General features: G+C 36.2%; 1 protein-coding gene across 16 annotated transcripts in view; it reads right to left on the bottom strand.

The window, feature by feature from the left end:
• PCDH15 (protocadherin related 15) overlaps nt 1-15,863 on the bottom strand; it is an 870,688-nt gene that overhangs the window by 754,378 nt on the left and 100,447 nt on the right. The window lies entirely within an intron of this gene.

The raw sequence follows: 15,863 nt of genomic DNA, 5'->3' as shown, positions 1-15,863 counted from the left end.
GCCCACATTTTGATAAGGTTGTTTGTTTTGATATTGAGCTGTATGAATTGCTTGTATATTTTGGAGATTATTCTTTTGCCAGTTGTTTCACTTGCAAATATTTTCTCCCATTCTGAGAGTTGTCTTTTTGTCTTTTTATGGTTTCCTTTGCTGTGCAAAAGCTTTTAAGTTTAATCAGCGTCCTATTTGTGTATTTCTGTTTTTGTTGTCATTAGTCTAGGAAGCGGGTCAAAAAAAGATCTTTGCAGTTTATGTCAAATAATGTTCTACCTATGTTTTCCTCTAAGAGTTTTATAGTGTATGCCCTTACTTTTAAGTCTTTAATCCATTTTGAGCTTATTTTTGTGTATGGTGTTAGGAAGTGTTCTAATTTCATTCTTTTACATGTGGCTGTCCAGTTTTCCCAGCATCATTTATTGAGAGGGTTTCTTCTCTCCACTGAGTATTCTTTACTACTTTGTCAAAGATAAGTTGACTATAGGTGTGTGATTTTATCTCTGAGCTTTCTGTCCTGTTCCATTGATCTGTATTTTTGCTTTTGTGTCAGTACCATACTGTCTTGATAACTGTAGCTTTGTATTATAAAGTCAGGATGCTGTTACCTCCAGTTCTGATTTCTTTCTCAAAGTTGTTTTGGCTCTTCAGGGTCTTTTGTGGTTCCATGAAAATTGTGAAATTGTTGTTTTAGTTCTGTGAAAAATTCCATTGGTAATTTGATAAAGATTACATTGAATCTGTAGATTGCTTTGGGTAGTATAGTCATTTTATTACTCAAAGCAATCTATAAATTCCAGTTGTTATAAAGACACATATTTTCCCTTACAAACCCCTTGACCTTCATAGATGTAAACTGACCTTGCTATGTTTTTTGGAGACATTTCCATTATGGTTTCAGTCATGGTTGTTTTATTCTGACAACTCTAGATAGAAAACTTTCAAATACTGAATTATGGGTGTTTTGTTACCACCTTTTCAAAGATTAATTTATTCCCTTCTAAGATGACTTATGTGCACAACTTAAGGATATTGTGGTCTTTTGAAATTTGCTTTAGTTACTTGTTTATTTTATTAACTCCTTTTCAAATCTATGCATAGAATGGGAAAATATAAAAAAGATTAAATTGTGGGAATAGAGATGACTTCTAAACTGTTTCAGTCTCAAGATAAAGCAAGAATGTCAATTCTGTAAAGGCAAGGATTATTCCTTCACAACTTTACCCATAAGGGCTAGAATAGCAGGCATGCAATAGAAGTGTATTGATGAATTACTGAATGTATAAAGTAGATTAAATTATTCCTGAAAATACAGTTAACTTTAGGTTTTCAAGAATTCATAAAAATTGATGAATTCATAAAGGCATCTAGTTAAGAGAGTGATTTTTTGTACTCATTCACAGAGGTCAGACATGAAAAAAGTGAATTAAAGTTTTACAGAGAGACAAGGCCTATTGAGAACAAGAACTTGGGAATTGGAAGAAACCAGTTTATCTCTCACATGTCACAATATATCTTCAATTATTAAACCTATTTTTGTGTCTTCAAAGGCCCAAACAAAAATGAGAAACATCTACTCAGTTTCTTTTAAATAGAAAGTTCAGAAATTACTTTTTAGCAACTCTCTTTGTGAGATGACAGTAGCTAAAAATAAAATAATATTGCATCTGTTTTTCAAATATGTTGTTTTCTGTATCATGACCAGTGTTCTATAAATGCCACTTTCCTCCAGTTTTTTCTATTTTAGTTCTTCATAATTCACTTAGAAGAAAGATAGTAAAATATATCTGTGCATTGTTCACAACTGAGATCTTGGGTTATTATACTTTGGCATTGTTTAAAAACTAAGTATAGAGTGGCTAAGAAAGCTCTAAGTGCATTTTCCTCCACAAATATTGCTTAGCATTTTTATACTAACAAAACAAGCTTCTGGGAAAGTGTGACTATGATACAGGCTGGAAGTTCCTGAGTACTTATGCTAAAATGGGTTGAGTAGGCACTTAGGGATTTTTGTTTCTGTCCTATATTTTTCAAGTAGATCAGCAATCTTACCCTTATGTTTTTATGATTATACTATCAGAGTAGTCGACATTTATTAAAGCTGTATAATAACAGTCAGTGCCTTTGTAAAATTCAATGAAGCAGCAACAGGGCTAGCCTGAGGAGTAGACAGAGGCAATATGATGAAATGTGAGGGTACATGAGCAGCCTTCCAGCTTCTGAATTCTCTCTTTGGTGTGTTGTCTGTTATTCAACATTACCCTTTTATTTCTTAAGATCTCATTGTTTCTGCAGAGTTTCCTGATAATATTAAGATTTCCCTATACCTTGTCGCTGAATTTTTAAATTGAGTTTACTTTGTCTTTCAGCCATTCCTTAATTTGTTCATCAATCCATTCATATTTAAAGGATGTTGATCGACTAATAAGTGGTGAATTTGATCCATATATCAAGTCTTAGTTGAGTGATCTCTTATGAAACCTTCTACAGCTACCACTTTCAATCTCAATGCCTCTTGAATAGTCATTACCACTATTATATACAATGAGTGAGTTTATATTTAAGTTTTCCTACTATTCGCACTGTATTATTTAGTTACTTGTCTTTCTCCTTCAATAAAATTTAAGCTATTCAGGATTATGCTAGTGTCTGACTAGGTCATCTATAATCTAACCAATGTAGTGTCTAACACATGTTAAATGTGTGTGTATTTTCTATTTGAGTGTGATTTATTTCATTTTTAAGTTTATTTTTAAATTTTATTTATATATTTTGTGGCATGTGGGATTTTTTTCCCCTGACCAGGGATAAAACTCATGCTCCCTGAATTGGAAGTACAGAGTCTTAACCACTGGACCATCAAGAAAGTTCCTTGTTAAATGTTTGCTAATTGACAAAATAAATGTATGACTTACTTCATCTTTGATTAGGACTCTGGTCAACAGAAGGTGAATCACAGTATCAGGTCAACAGAAGGTGAATCACAGTATCAGAAATATTTTCCAAATTAGGAATGGAATTTACTATAATAATGGATTTATTATGGTCATCTAACTTTTAATCAGCACTTACATTTCTCATTTTGGTATCTTCAAGTCAATTATGCCATTCTAATCTTCTATATGGAAAGGAAGAATAAATAGAATTTTTTAATGGTTTAGGTGAAGTTACGGAAGATTTTAACTGCTTCTCATTAATAGTCAGCAGTTGAAGGAGGTACATAATCCTATTATGTTCGTATTTCTTACCAAAAAACCAAAACCAACTAACTGGTTTGGAAGAACAAAATTAAATTGTGTCTTGGTTTATTATTAATATTTTTAACCACGCAAGTTATCTCTTAAAACTCAGGTGACTATCCAATTATTGAAATATCAGACAGTCATAAAAAACAGAGTTTTTGTTTGCTATTTTACTAATCAAGAGTTTGATATTCACATTTATGATTGATGGCACCATGTTAATCAAAGTAAAGAGTGATTCGTATGCCCATTGCTAGTGGCACTCAATCTTTGGTGGGAAGATAAAAACTGCCTGTAGAGATTTTTTATGAAACAATGCTTGTTTACTTCAAAGATCCAGAAATTATAAGAAATATAAGAATCAGTAGTTTAAATGTTTCCTCAGATACTTCTAATAGGCATTACAGCTGAGAATCATCATGACCAAGTATAAGACTTTTCAAAGTGTCTATAAATCAGCTAAGGTAATAGATGAATCAATTTTATACAATTTTAGTTTCTATTTAATTTGGTAAATTTAATTTAATTATAAGATGTTCTTCATGAGAACTCATTAGGATTATGGGTAAACTAGAGCATTCTTGAAAGAGGAATTGTTCTTAGGGCCAGAGTTAAGAATGGTTTTATCCACTGGAACTGTTCTGAATGAGAAGCAGTACCTAAAGGAGAGGACTTTACACAAAAACTATGTCAGGATTCTTACAGATTATGTAATCTAATCTGCTCATTGATTCGATAAATTTATAACCAACACTTGATTATGATTAGAAATCATTACAGGAATGACTTGCCTTGAACTTCATCTCTATTGAAAGTTCTAATATTCCATAGCATATGGAATAATAATTGAGCTCTTGTCTTTCATGGAATGATGATATATGATGGATTAATATTGACATTATTTCTGTGTTCTCTGCAGCATAACATACTATGATAAGAAGATATCTCAAAGCACTTTTTGAGCACTGAGTTTTAAATAAGAACTATTGACATTGCATATCACCTTCAGTTCAGTTCAGTCATTCAGTAGTGTCCGACTTTTTGCGACCCCCTGGACTGTACCATGCCAAGTTTCCCTGTTCATCACCAACTACCGAAGCTTGCTCAAATTCATGTCCATCAAGATGGGGATGCCATCAACTATTTCATCCTCTGTCATCCCCTTCTTATCCTGCCTTCAATCTTTCCCAGCATCAGGTCTTTTTCAATGAGTTAGTTCTTCATATCAGTTAGCAAAGTATTGGAATTTCAGCTTCAGCATCAGGACTTCCAATGAATATTCAGGACTGATTTCCTTTAGAATGGACTGATTTGATCTCCTTGCAGTCCAAGGGACTCTCAAGAGTCTTCTTCAATACCACAGTGCAAAAGCATCAATTCTTCAGTGCTCGGTTTTCTTTATGGTCCAACTCCCACATCCATACATGACTACTGGAAAAACCATAGCTTTGACTAGATGGACCTTTGTTGGCAAAGTAATATTTCTGCTTTTTAATATGCTATCTAGGTTGGTCATAACTTTTCCTCCAAGCAGCAAGTGTCTTTTTGTTTCATGGCTACAGTCACCATCTGCAGTGATTTTGGAGCCCAAGAAAATAACATCTGTCACTTTTTCCGTTGTTTCCCCATCTGTTTGCCATGAAATGATGGGATCAGATGCCATGATCTTAGTTTTCTGAATGTTGAGTTTTAAGCCAACTTTTTCACTCTCCTCTTTTACCTTAATCAAAAGGTTCTTTAGTTCTTCTTCACTTTCTGACATAAGGGTGGTGTCTTTTGCATATCTGAGATCATTGTTATTTCTCCTGGCAATCTTGATTCCAGCCTGTGCTTCATCCACCCCAGCATTTCACATGATGTACTCTGCATATAAGTTAAATAAGCATGGTGATAATATACAGCCTTGATATACTCTTTTCCCAATTTGGAACCAGTCTATTGTTCCATGTCTGGTTCTAACTGTTGCTTCTTGATTTGCATAAAGATTTATCTGGAGGCAGGTAAGGTGGTCTATTATTCCCATCTCTTTAAGAATGTTCCACAGTTTGTTGTGATCTACATAGTCTAAGGCTGTGGTATAGTAAATAAAGCAGAAATAGCTGTTTTTCTGGAACTCTATTGCTTTCCACATGATTAGTTGGATGTTGGCAATATGATCTCTTGTACCTCTCCCTTTTATAAATCCAGCTTGACTATCTGGAAGTTCTTGGTTCACGTACTTTTGAAGACTCACTTGGAGAATTTTGAGCATTACTTTGCTAGTGTGTGAAATGAGTGCAATTGTGTGGTAGTTTGAACATTCTTTGGCATTACCTTTATTTGGGTCTGGAATGAAAACTGACCTTTTCCAGTCCTGTGCCACTCGAGTTTTCCGAATTTGCTGGCATATTGAGTGCAGCACTTTAAAAGCATCATCTTTTAGGACTTGAAATAGCTCAGCTGGAATTTCATTACCTCCACTAGCTTTGTTTGTAGTGATGCTTCCTAAAGCCCACTTGACTTCCCATTCCAAGATGTCTGATTCTAGGTTCATACTCCCATACTTACTCTAGAAATATATTACCTTACTTATACATCTTTTGAAATAATTTAGACCAAGGAACAAGGGTCAGGAAAATTAAAATTTTTCTTCAGATCTTCTAAGTTTTCTTTCTTTGTTCCCTCAGTCTTAGCTGCATTTCAGTCTCCCAGGTTTTTAAGCATCTTTCCAGATAAAATGTTTGCTTGTAACCTGGAAATTAGCCATTGACCAGGAAAATGAATGGACTCTTTCACTCCTCTTTGTCCAGCAGAAATTCTGTTGTGACTTTGAATACCATGGGCAAAACTATGTAGTTGCTCTCTATCAAGTCCCACTAAAATCAATGCTATATAAATTTCTCATAGAAACATGAGTCATTGCTCCAGGGCCAAACTCATGCTAAAATAAGCAAGTCTCATTTTGATGTGTCTGAGAATTACTGTAGAATTCTCATTGTAAGCAAGCAGCTGATATCTTTTGTTCAGTATTTCTTTTTTTCCTACTTAGAGATTATCAATAGACATAAAGACATTTGAGAGTAAATACAACAAAGCAAGGTATTTAAGGTGAATTTTCAAGGATTAGAGGAAATGGAAGCATCAAGACATTGTTCAGAAATAGATGAAAAATATTTCGCATTCCAAGATACATTACTAAATCCCATCACCACAAGCATGGATACAATACAGTTCCTTTACATTACATGTTTTTAAATTATGGCCAAATATTGAAGCCAATATTTTTGGCTATAATATTTATTTTCAAAAACATAAAATAACTTGTTTAATATGTAGGAATTTGTTATAATAAGATTTGATGTAGGCTATTACATCAGACTGATGCTAAAGCTGAAACTCCAATATTTTGGCCACCTCATGCGACGAGTTGACTCACTGGAAAAGAGTCTGATGCTAGGAGGGATTGGGCATGGGAGGAGACGGGGACGACAGAGAATGAGATGGCTGGATGGCATCACTGACTCAATGGACATGAGTTTGAGTGAACTCCGGGAGTTGATGATGGACAGGGAGGCCTGGCGTGCTGTGATTCATGGGGTCGCAAAGAGTCAGACATGACTGAGCGACGGAACTGACTGAACTGAACTGACTGATTACATCAGACAAAGGTTTAACAGGAGATATGAAATAATAAAACAGGACAAATTGTCCAGCATATATAAAGGAGGATTATTTACCTATTTATTTATAAGTAAGGATATATTTATAGGTAAGTATAGACTTTAGGGACCACTACAAAGGATGATTCCATTAGTACCTGAGACTACTGTTAGCAAGACACATCTCCCATCCTCTAATCCCAGATAGCAGTAGAGAATGTAGCGAAAATTGTACTTACCGGAATCTGGAATCAGACAAAGCTACCTGATAGGTGCTTTGACCTGGATATTGACCTACATGTTAGTGAAGGCTGTGCTCAGTGTTTTTACTTGACTTTGTGTGTGTGTGTGTGTGTGTGTGTGTGTGTGTAGCAGAGTTTTATTGAAGTATGAAAAGGGACAGAAAGCTTCTGACATAGATATCAGAAGAGGGACAGAGAGCTAGTCTTTAGCAAGGGAATTATATACTTTTTAAATTAGTTATCACAATAAATCAAAAGAATGTTCTAAGGTTGTAAAAATTTTACCAGACTCACTCCCACAATTTTCATTTTAGGATAACAGCGTTAGAACTCAAAAATAGAAAGATCCTACCAGACCCACTTCCATAATATACATTCTAGTATATCAGGATTAGTCAGAAGGTTTTCAGGAAGGAGAAACTGTCCTCAAGCAGGATACATTGTTGTTATAAAATCCATAGTATGGAGTTTAAACTGAGTTGTTTGTTGTGCAATCATCAGTTCCCAGCTTAAAGAAAAAAATGTTTTATGTGCTAAGGAATATAGAAAGAGAGTAAAGAAAAAAAAAAAAAAAAGGGGTGTTTGTCCTTTCTTCCTCCTTGAGCACTCCAGACCCACTATATCCTCCTCAAGAGCCCCAGATCCCTCTCTCCTCTTCGGGAACCCCCGACATCTTAGCAACCTACCTAGAAATTGACTCTTTCATTCCCTCCTCTTCTTTTAAGAGAATTATGTTGCCAAGGGAAAGAGATGTCATTTTCATTCCATAATTACCTCCTGCTGTTGAAGGGCATCGTCCCTAAATTGTTGGGGCAACGTATTCTTCTAATACTCATATTGAGGGTCTTTTATCCAGGGGCCCCAAATAGTAGTTGGAGGAGTCTGGGGCATTCTTGCTGCTGCTGCTGCTGCTAAGTCACTTCAGTCGTGTCCGACTCTGTGTGACCCCATAGACGGCAGCCCACCAGGCTCCCCCGTCCCTGGGATTCTCCAGGCAAGAACACTTAGGCGCCTGGAAAACCATTTGTAACTTAAAAGCTTTCAAACAGTTATAAACAAATCCAGTTATACAGTTATAGATGCAGGGAGATTTTTATATGACTTTTTAATATAGAGAAATTCACTATAAGGCAGAGAAGTAGGAATTACCTTTGAGCAAAAGGTTTAAAAATCAGAATTCACCTTCAGGAAAAATGAGCCAATGGAAATTTTCCTAATGTCCTTTGTTAGATATAGAAACCATTAATACTAAATATTGCTTCTTTGTTGGCACCCAGTTGCTATTACTTAACCTAAGTTTGTCTGTTTTTTGATGGTAGAGGAAAGAGAGAAGAAAAATAGCTTATTGTGTACCCAGCCTCAGAACTTATATTATTTTTATTAAAATTTATGAAAAAAATCTACAAAAATAAAGAATGTATATTTACATATATATGCATATATTTGTCTCCTAGGAAGATAAAGGAATCCGTGGGGTTGCAAAGAATCCAGTATAACTTAATGACTATATGACTATATACATATGACAAATATATATATATATACATGACATTGTTAAAAAATAAACTGAAGCTACAATTTCTTAAATTTGGACTTTCCTGGGGAGTACTTACTTAGGGAGTAAGATTTAGCAAGAACATGGATCAGGTTCTTCATTTATACTCTCTTTCTAAAATTAGGGGGAAATTATGTGTCTCCTGATACATAGATATAAATTATATCCTACACACATACATGTATGTATACAAATATATAAATAATCCCAGTAGAATCAAAGCATGGTATAATTTAAACAAAATGTGAATAACTAAAATATTGATACATAAATATCAATATATATAAATATAGTCAAGTAGAATGTAAGATTGTAATTACAGTTTTTATTTTTAGACAAAGAATATAAATGAAGAAGTAAAACTTGAAAATGTGTGTAATTTCCTCAAGGATACAAAATTAGCATAAGTGTTTAGCCTTTATTTATTTTTCTAACTTTGTTGGGTTTAATCCCATGTGCTGGAAACACAAAGTAGACAGGCAATAAAGCTCATTAAATTATTAAATAGTAAAGGAACTAGAATTCATATAATGATATTTGAATCAGTATTATAATGAATTCCATTATGAAGTGTCTACTAGTATCACAGTCATTACCATCAAAACATATTTAATATGCTTCCTTAGGCAGTGTTGAACTCCATGAGACTACCTCTACTCATATTTAAAGAGAACTTGACAAGATTTATTAAATATTTTCACAGAAAAGGACCCCTCTTTTTTGCTTCCCTCTTTTTCTTCCCTTTCATATGAGTTGTCAAACATAGCAGTTCTCTCAACTAAGAATGAGAATAGTAAAAGAGTAGATTTTAAAATATTATTGATGAGTTTTCTTTCATGAAAGTCAAGAAGTAAGATTATAATATATCCTGACTTTGGTATAAGTACAATATTTAAACTTAAAAATAATATTGTATGTTCTACTTTCAATTTTCACTATTTTTTCCACTATTTTAATGTTTTAAAACAACATTAAAAATTACTTATGGCATTTGTATTACAATACTTATGGAAAACATATATAAGGCAACACTTTTCTTCTACCTCTGGCTCTGATATGTTTGTAAATGGTACCACCAATTACCACTTTTAGTTGCTCCATCTGTTTACGGATTTCTATCTATTGGAAATCCATTGTCCACTCATGAGATTGTGAGATACATATAAACACAAGAAACCCTTGTTGGATGGCAAAGGGATTCTATTGTCTATGAAAGATTAGCTAAGCCTGGGCCTTCATCTTCATGTAGAGTCTGAATTACTATTCTTGAATTCTAGAACTGATCTAAAAATCCTGATGTCAGAACCAGCATAATTTCCAACTCCTAGTATATATTGAGGTCACAAACTACAAGAAATCTTATAGGAAAATTTTATGTGTCTTATTGGGCAAAAAAATCTGAAAGAACGTTTTGTGTGACAAAGTATTTCATGGCATAACTCTCATTTCGTCTGATAGGTTCTTTATTTCAGTGTTTCCAGCATATTAGAGTTCCCAGAAAGTAGAAATTATTCCAATCAGAACTATTGCCAAACTTTTGGCTTCTAACATGGTCTGGAAATCCCCAATATCTAACTCTGACCTAGAACATGTACTCTATTTCCTTTTATAAAAAACTTCATTAAGAATTTATTTGGCACAATTATCTATCTCATTTTTAACTTTCTCAACATCTGCTTACTGGAATGGAACACTTTTAAAAATTTATTTATTTTTTTTAATTTTTATTTGTTTATTGGGATATTGCTTTACAATGTTGTGGTAGTTTCTGCTGTACAGTGAACTGAATCAGCTATATGTATGCATATATCCCCTCTCTCTCTAAACTCCCTCCCATCTCACACATCCCCATCCCACCCATTTGGTCATCACAGAGCACCTGAGCTTCCTGTGCTTTACAGCAGTCTCTGATTAGCTAGCTATTTTACACATTATAGCTTATATGTTCGGAGAAGGCAACGGCACCCCACTCCAGTACTCTTGCCTGGAAAATCCCATGGACGGAGGAGCCGGATGGGCTGCAGCCCATGTGGTCGCTAAGAGTCGGACATAATTGAGCGACTTCACTTTCACTTTTCACTTTCATGCATTGGAGAAGGAAATGGCAACCCACTCCAGTGTTCTTGCCTGGAGAATCCCAGGGATGGGGGAGCCTGGTGGGCTGCCATCTAAGGGGTCACACAGAGTCGGACACGACTGAAGCGATTTAGCCACAGCAGTAGTTTATATGTTAGTCCTAATCTCACAATTCATCTCATTCTCCCCTTTCTCCTGTGTCCACATGACCATTCTCTATATCTGTTCTCTCTTCCTGACCTGCAAATAGGTTTGTCTGTACCATTTTTATAGATTCCATATACATGCATTAATGGGTATTTTTTTTTCTCTTTCCAACTTACTTCATTTTATATGGCCGAATCTAGGCATACCTGCTGCTGCTGCTGCTGCTAAGTCACTTCAGTTGTGTCCGACTCTGTGTGACCCCAGAGATGGCAGCCCACCAGGCTTCCCCGTCCCTGAGATTCTCCAAGCAAGAACACTGGAGTGGGTTGCCATTTCCTTCTCCAATGCATGAAAGTAAAAAAGTGAAAGTGAAGTTGCTCAGTTGTCCAACTCTTAGCGACCCCATGGACTGCAGCCTACCAGGCTCCTCTGTCCATGGGATTTTCCAGGCAACAGTACTGGAGTGGCTTGACATTGCCTTCCCCGCTAGGCATACCTATGTCTCTACAAAAGAGTGTATTTTGTTCCTTTTAGTGATTGAGTAATATTCCCTTGTATATATGTACCACATCTTTTTTATCCATTAATCTGTCATACATTTAGGTTGCTTTCAGGTCCTGGTTGTCATAGATAGTGCTTCAGTGAACATTGGGGTACCTAGCTCCTTTTGAATTATGGTTTTCTAAGGGCATATGAAAAGGCAGAGGCACCAGAGATCAAACTGCCAACATCTGCTGGATCATGGAGAAAGCAAGAGAGTTCCAGAAAAACATCTATTTCTGCTTCATTGACTATGCCAAAGCCTTTGACTGTGTGGATTACAATAAACTGTGGAACATTCTGAAAGAGATGAGAATACCAGACCACCTGACCTGCCTCTTGAGAAACCTGTATGCAGGTCAGGAAGCAACAGTTCGAACTGGACATGGAACAACAGACTAGTTCCAAATAGGAAAAGGAGTATGTCAGGGTTGTATATTGTCACCCTGCTTATTTAACTTATATGCAGAGTACATCATGAGGAACGCTGGGCTGGAAGAAGCACAAGCTGGAATCAAGATTGCCGGGAGAAATATCAATAACCTCAGATATGCAGATGACACCACCCTTATGGAAGAAAGTGAAGAGGAACTCAAAAGCCTCTTGATGAAAGTGAAAGAGGAGAGTGAAAAGGTTGGCTTGAAGCTCAACATTCAGAAAACAAAGATTATGGCATCTGGTCCCATCACTTCATGGGAAATAGATGGGGAAACAGTGGAAACAGTGTTTCCAAAATCATTGCGGATGTTGATTGCCGCCATGAAATTAAAAGAAACTTACTCCTTGGACGGAAAGTTATGACCAGCCTAGATAGCATATTAAAAAGCAGAGACATTACTTTGCCAACCAAGGTCCATCTAGTCAAGGTTATGGTTTTTCCCGTGGTCATGTATGGATGTGAGAGTTGGACTGTGAAGAAAGCTGATCGCTGAAGAATTGATGCTTTTGAACTGTGGTGCTGGAGAAGACTCTTGAGAGTCCCTTGTACTGCAAGGAGATCCAACCAGTCCATTCTAAAGGAGATCAATCCTGGGTGTTCATTGGAAGGACTGATGCTAAAGCTGAAACTGCAATACTTTGGCCACCTCATGCGACGAGTTGACTCACTGGAAAAGACTCTGATGCTGGGAGGGATTGGGGGCGGGAGGAGACAGGGACAACAGAGAATGAGATGGCTGGATGGCATCACTGACTGGATGGACATGAGTTTGAGTGAACTCTGGGAGTTGGTGATGGACAGGGAGGCCTGGCGTGCTGTGGTTCATGGGGTCGCAAATAGTCGGACACGACTGAGCGACTGAACTGAACTGAACTGAAGGGCATATGACCAGTAGTGGAATTGCTGGGTCATATGGTAGTTCTATTTTTAGTCTTTTAAGGAACCTATATTGTTCTCTCCAGTGGTTGTATTAATTTACATTTCCATCAACAGTGCAAGAGAGTTCACTTTTTTCTACACCCTCTTCAGCATTTATTGTTTATATACTTTTTTAATGGCTATTCTAATGGATATGAGGTGATATTTCATTGAAGTTATGATTTGTATTTCTCTAATAATCAGTGACGCTGAACATCTTTTCATTTGCTTCTTGGCCGTCCATGTGTCTTCTTTGGAGAGATGTCTATTTAGGTCTTCTGCCCTTTTTTTGATTGGATTGTTTGTTTTTTATGATATTGAGCGACATGGGCTGCTTGTTTATTTCAATGATTAATCCTTTGCCAGTTGCTTCATTTGCAAATATTTTCTCCCATTCTGAGGTTGTATTTTTGTCTTGTATAAATTTGCTTTGCTGTGCAAAAGTGTTTACATTCAATTAGCTTTTGTTTATAATTTGTTTATTTTTGCTTTTATTTTCATTACTCCAGTAGTTGAGTTAAAAAAAGATCCTGCTGTGGTTTATGTCAAAGAATGTTTTTCCTAGGTTTTCTTCTACTAGTTTTATACTGTCTGGGCTTAAATTTTGATCCTTAATTCATTATGAATTTATTTTTATATATAGTGTTAGGTAATGGCAAGCCACTCCAGTACTCTTGCCTAGAAAATCCCATGGATGGAGGAGCCTGGTAGGCTGCGGTCCGTGGGGTCGCTAAGGGTCGGACATGACTGAGCGACTTCACTTTCTCTTTTCACTTTCACACATCGGAGAAGGAAATGGCAACCCACTCCAGTGTTCTTGCCTGGAGAATTCCGGGGACGGGGGACCCTGGTGGGCTTCTGTCTATGGGGTCACGCAGAGTCGGACACGACTGAAGTGACGCAGCAGCAGCAGTATTCTAATTTAATTTTTTTTTCTAATATTTATTTGGTTGTGTAAGGTCTTAGTTACTGCACTTGAGCTCTCTAGTTGTGATATGTGGGCTTAATTGCTCTGCAGTGTGTAGGGCTTAATTCACCATCCAGGGATTGAACCCACATTCCCTGCATTGCAAGGCACATTCTTAAGCACTGGGCCACCAAGGAAGTCCCCTAATTTCATTATTTTACATGCAGCTGTCCAGTTTCCTTCCCCAGAATCATTTATTGAAGAGGCTGTCTTTTCTCCATAGTATATTCTTGCCTCCTATGTCACAGATTAGGTGACTAGAGGTCTGTGGCTTTATCTCTGGGCTTTCTATCCTGTACCATGGGTCTATATTTCTTTTTTTTTTTTTTTTTTGTGCATGTACCATACTGTCTTAATTACTGTGTCTTTGTAGTATAGTTTGAAGTCAGGGAGCCTGATTGCTCCAAGTCTTTTTGTTTTCAAGTTTGCCTTGGCTATTCGAGGTCTTTTGTGCTTACAAATTGTAAATTTTTTTGTTCTAATTCTGTAACAAATGCCATTGGTAATTTGATAGAGATTGCATTGAATCTGTAAATTGTTTGGGTAATATATTCATTTTTATAATATTTTTCCAGTCCAAGAACCTGGTGTATTTCTCCATCTTTTTGTGTAATGTTTGATTTTCTTATCAGTGTTTCATAGTTTTCTGAGTACAGAAATTTTGCCTCCTTCAGTTCAGTTCAGTTCAGTTCAGTCGCTCAGTCGTGTCCGACTCTCCGCGACCCCATGAATCACAGCACGCCAGGCCTCCCTGTCCATCACCAACTCCCGGAGTACACTCAAACTCATGTCCACAGAGTCGGTGATGCCATCCAGCCATCTCATTCTCCGTCGTCCCCTTCTCCTCCCACCCCCAACCTTTCCCAGCATCAGAGTCTTTTCCAGTGAGTCAACTCGTCGCATGAGGTGGCCAAAGTATTGCAGTTTCAGCTTTAGCATCAGTCCCTCCTTAGGTAGTTTTATTCCTAGGTACTTTATTCTTTTAATAATAAGCATTCTTGTGTGATATCAGTATTAATGTCCTGGAACAATAAATCTTTATTTTTAACAAATATGCAAGAAATGCAGATTTTAGGGAGTTTTTTGCCACAAAATTTTCCTATGAATTTGATAGATGAAAATTTCTATGACAGTCAAGATCAAATAAAACAGATTATAAATCACAGATAATTTAATGGACTATTTTGCATGAATATTACTGGCAGGGGTGGGAAGGTTTTCAGGGTCCATAGGCTTCCCTTGTCTGCACTCTTTGGCCTGTGATAGCATGATGTCTTAGGGGAGGGCAGATCAAGGAAGCCGGGGGGAGAGGGACTCTGAAACAGACAGCATAGCAGGCCCCTCCAACATGCCACCTTCTTACAGTGGAAGCCTCCAAGGGAATTTATATCAAGTCAGATCCAGTTAGGAGGTAATAGGAATGTAATTGTGACTGAGAGGAGAGTCATCTATCTTTCCTCAGTATATATGTATAGATTTTCTTAGCAATGTAATTTTTAGTGTGTTTACTTGTATTACACACATACACACACACATTGAATGTAATTTTTCCAATACTATACCAAATTGTTCAACTCTACCTCAGCACATATAGTTTTTTCCTGTTTTTTTAATTTTAGGATAAAACATACTAAAATTCCTTATTTTTTTCAGAAACATGATGATTGTTCTAATACAAAAATCAATTTAGAACTATTATAGAGCAAAATGTTTACAGAGATCTTTCTTTGAAACCCAAATTTAAAATCTGAGCCCTGCATGAAGAAAATAAAAATATGCACTGAGAAATATAAAATTTCTACAGACACATTTTAAATGATTTATGAAGTTTACTAAGATTTTAACTTGCATTTGATGGTTGAGTTCCACAGGTTAGTATAATAATGATGACTTTAAAGCATTCTATTTGCCTTTTAGATCTCTTTTATTGAAATAGAGAATAGAGGATATACACGTAGCAGAAACAGAATACACTGAAAAAACTATAAAATTCCATTTATGTGAAGCTATACATAGACAATCTAGTCAAGGCAATGATTTTTCCCGTGGTCATGTATGGATGTGAGAGTTGGACTGTGAAGAAGGCTGATCGCCGAAGAATCGAT

This window comes from Moschus berezovskii, chromosome 12 (assembly GCF_049115385.1).
Source record: "Moschus berezovskii isolate FMDL1 chromosome 12, NW_MosBer_1.0, whole genome shotgun sequence".
Taxonomy (NCBI): domain Eukaryota; kingdom Metazoa; phylum Chordata; class Mammalia; order Artiodactyla; family Moschidae; genus Moschus; species Moschus berezovskii.
The sequence above is the reverse complement of the archived record's forward strand: the minus strand, read 5'-3'. Positions and strand labels throughout refer to the sequence as shown.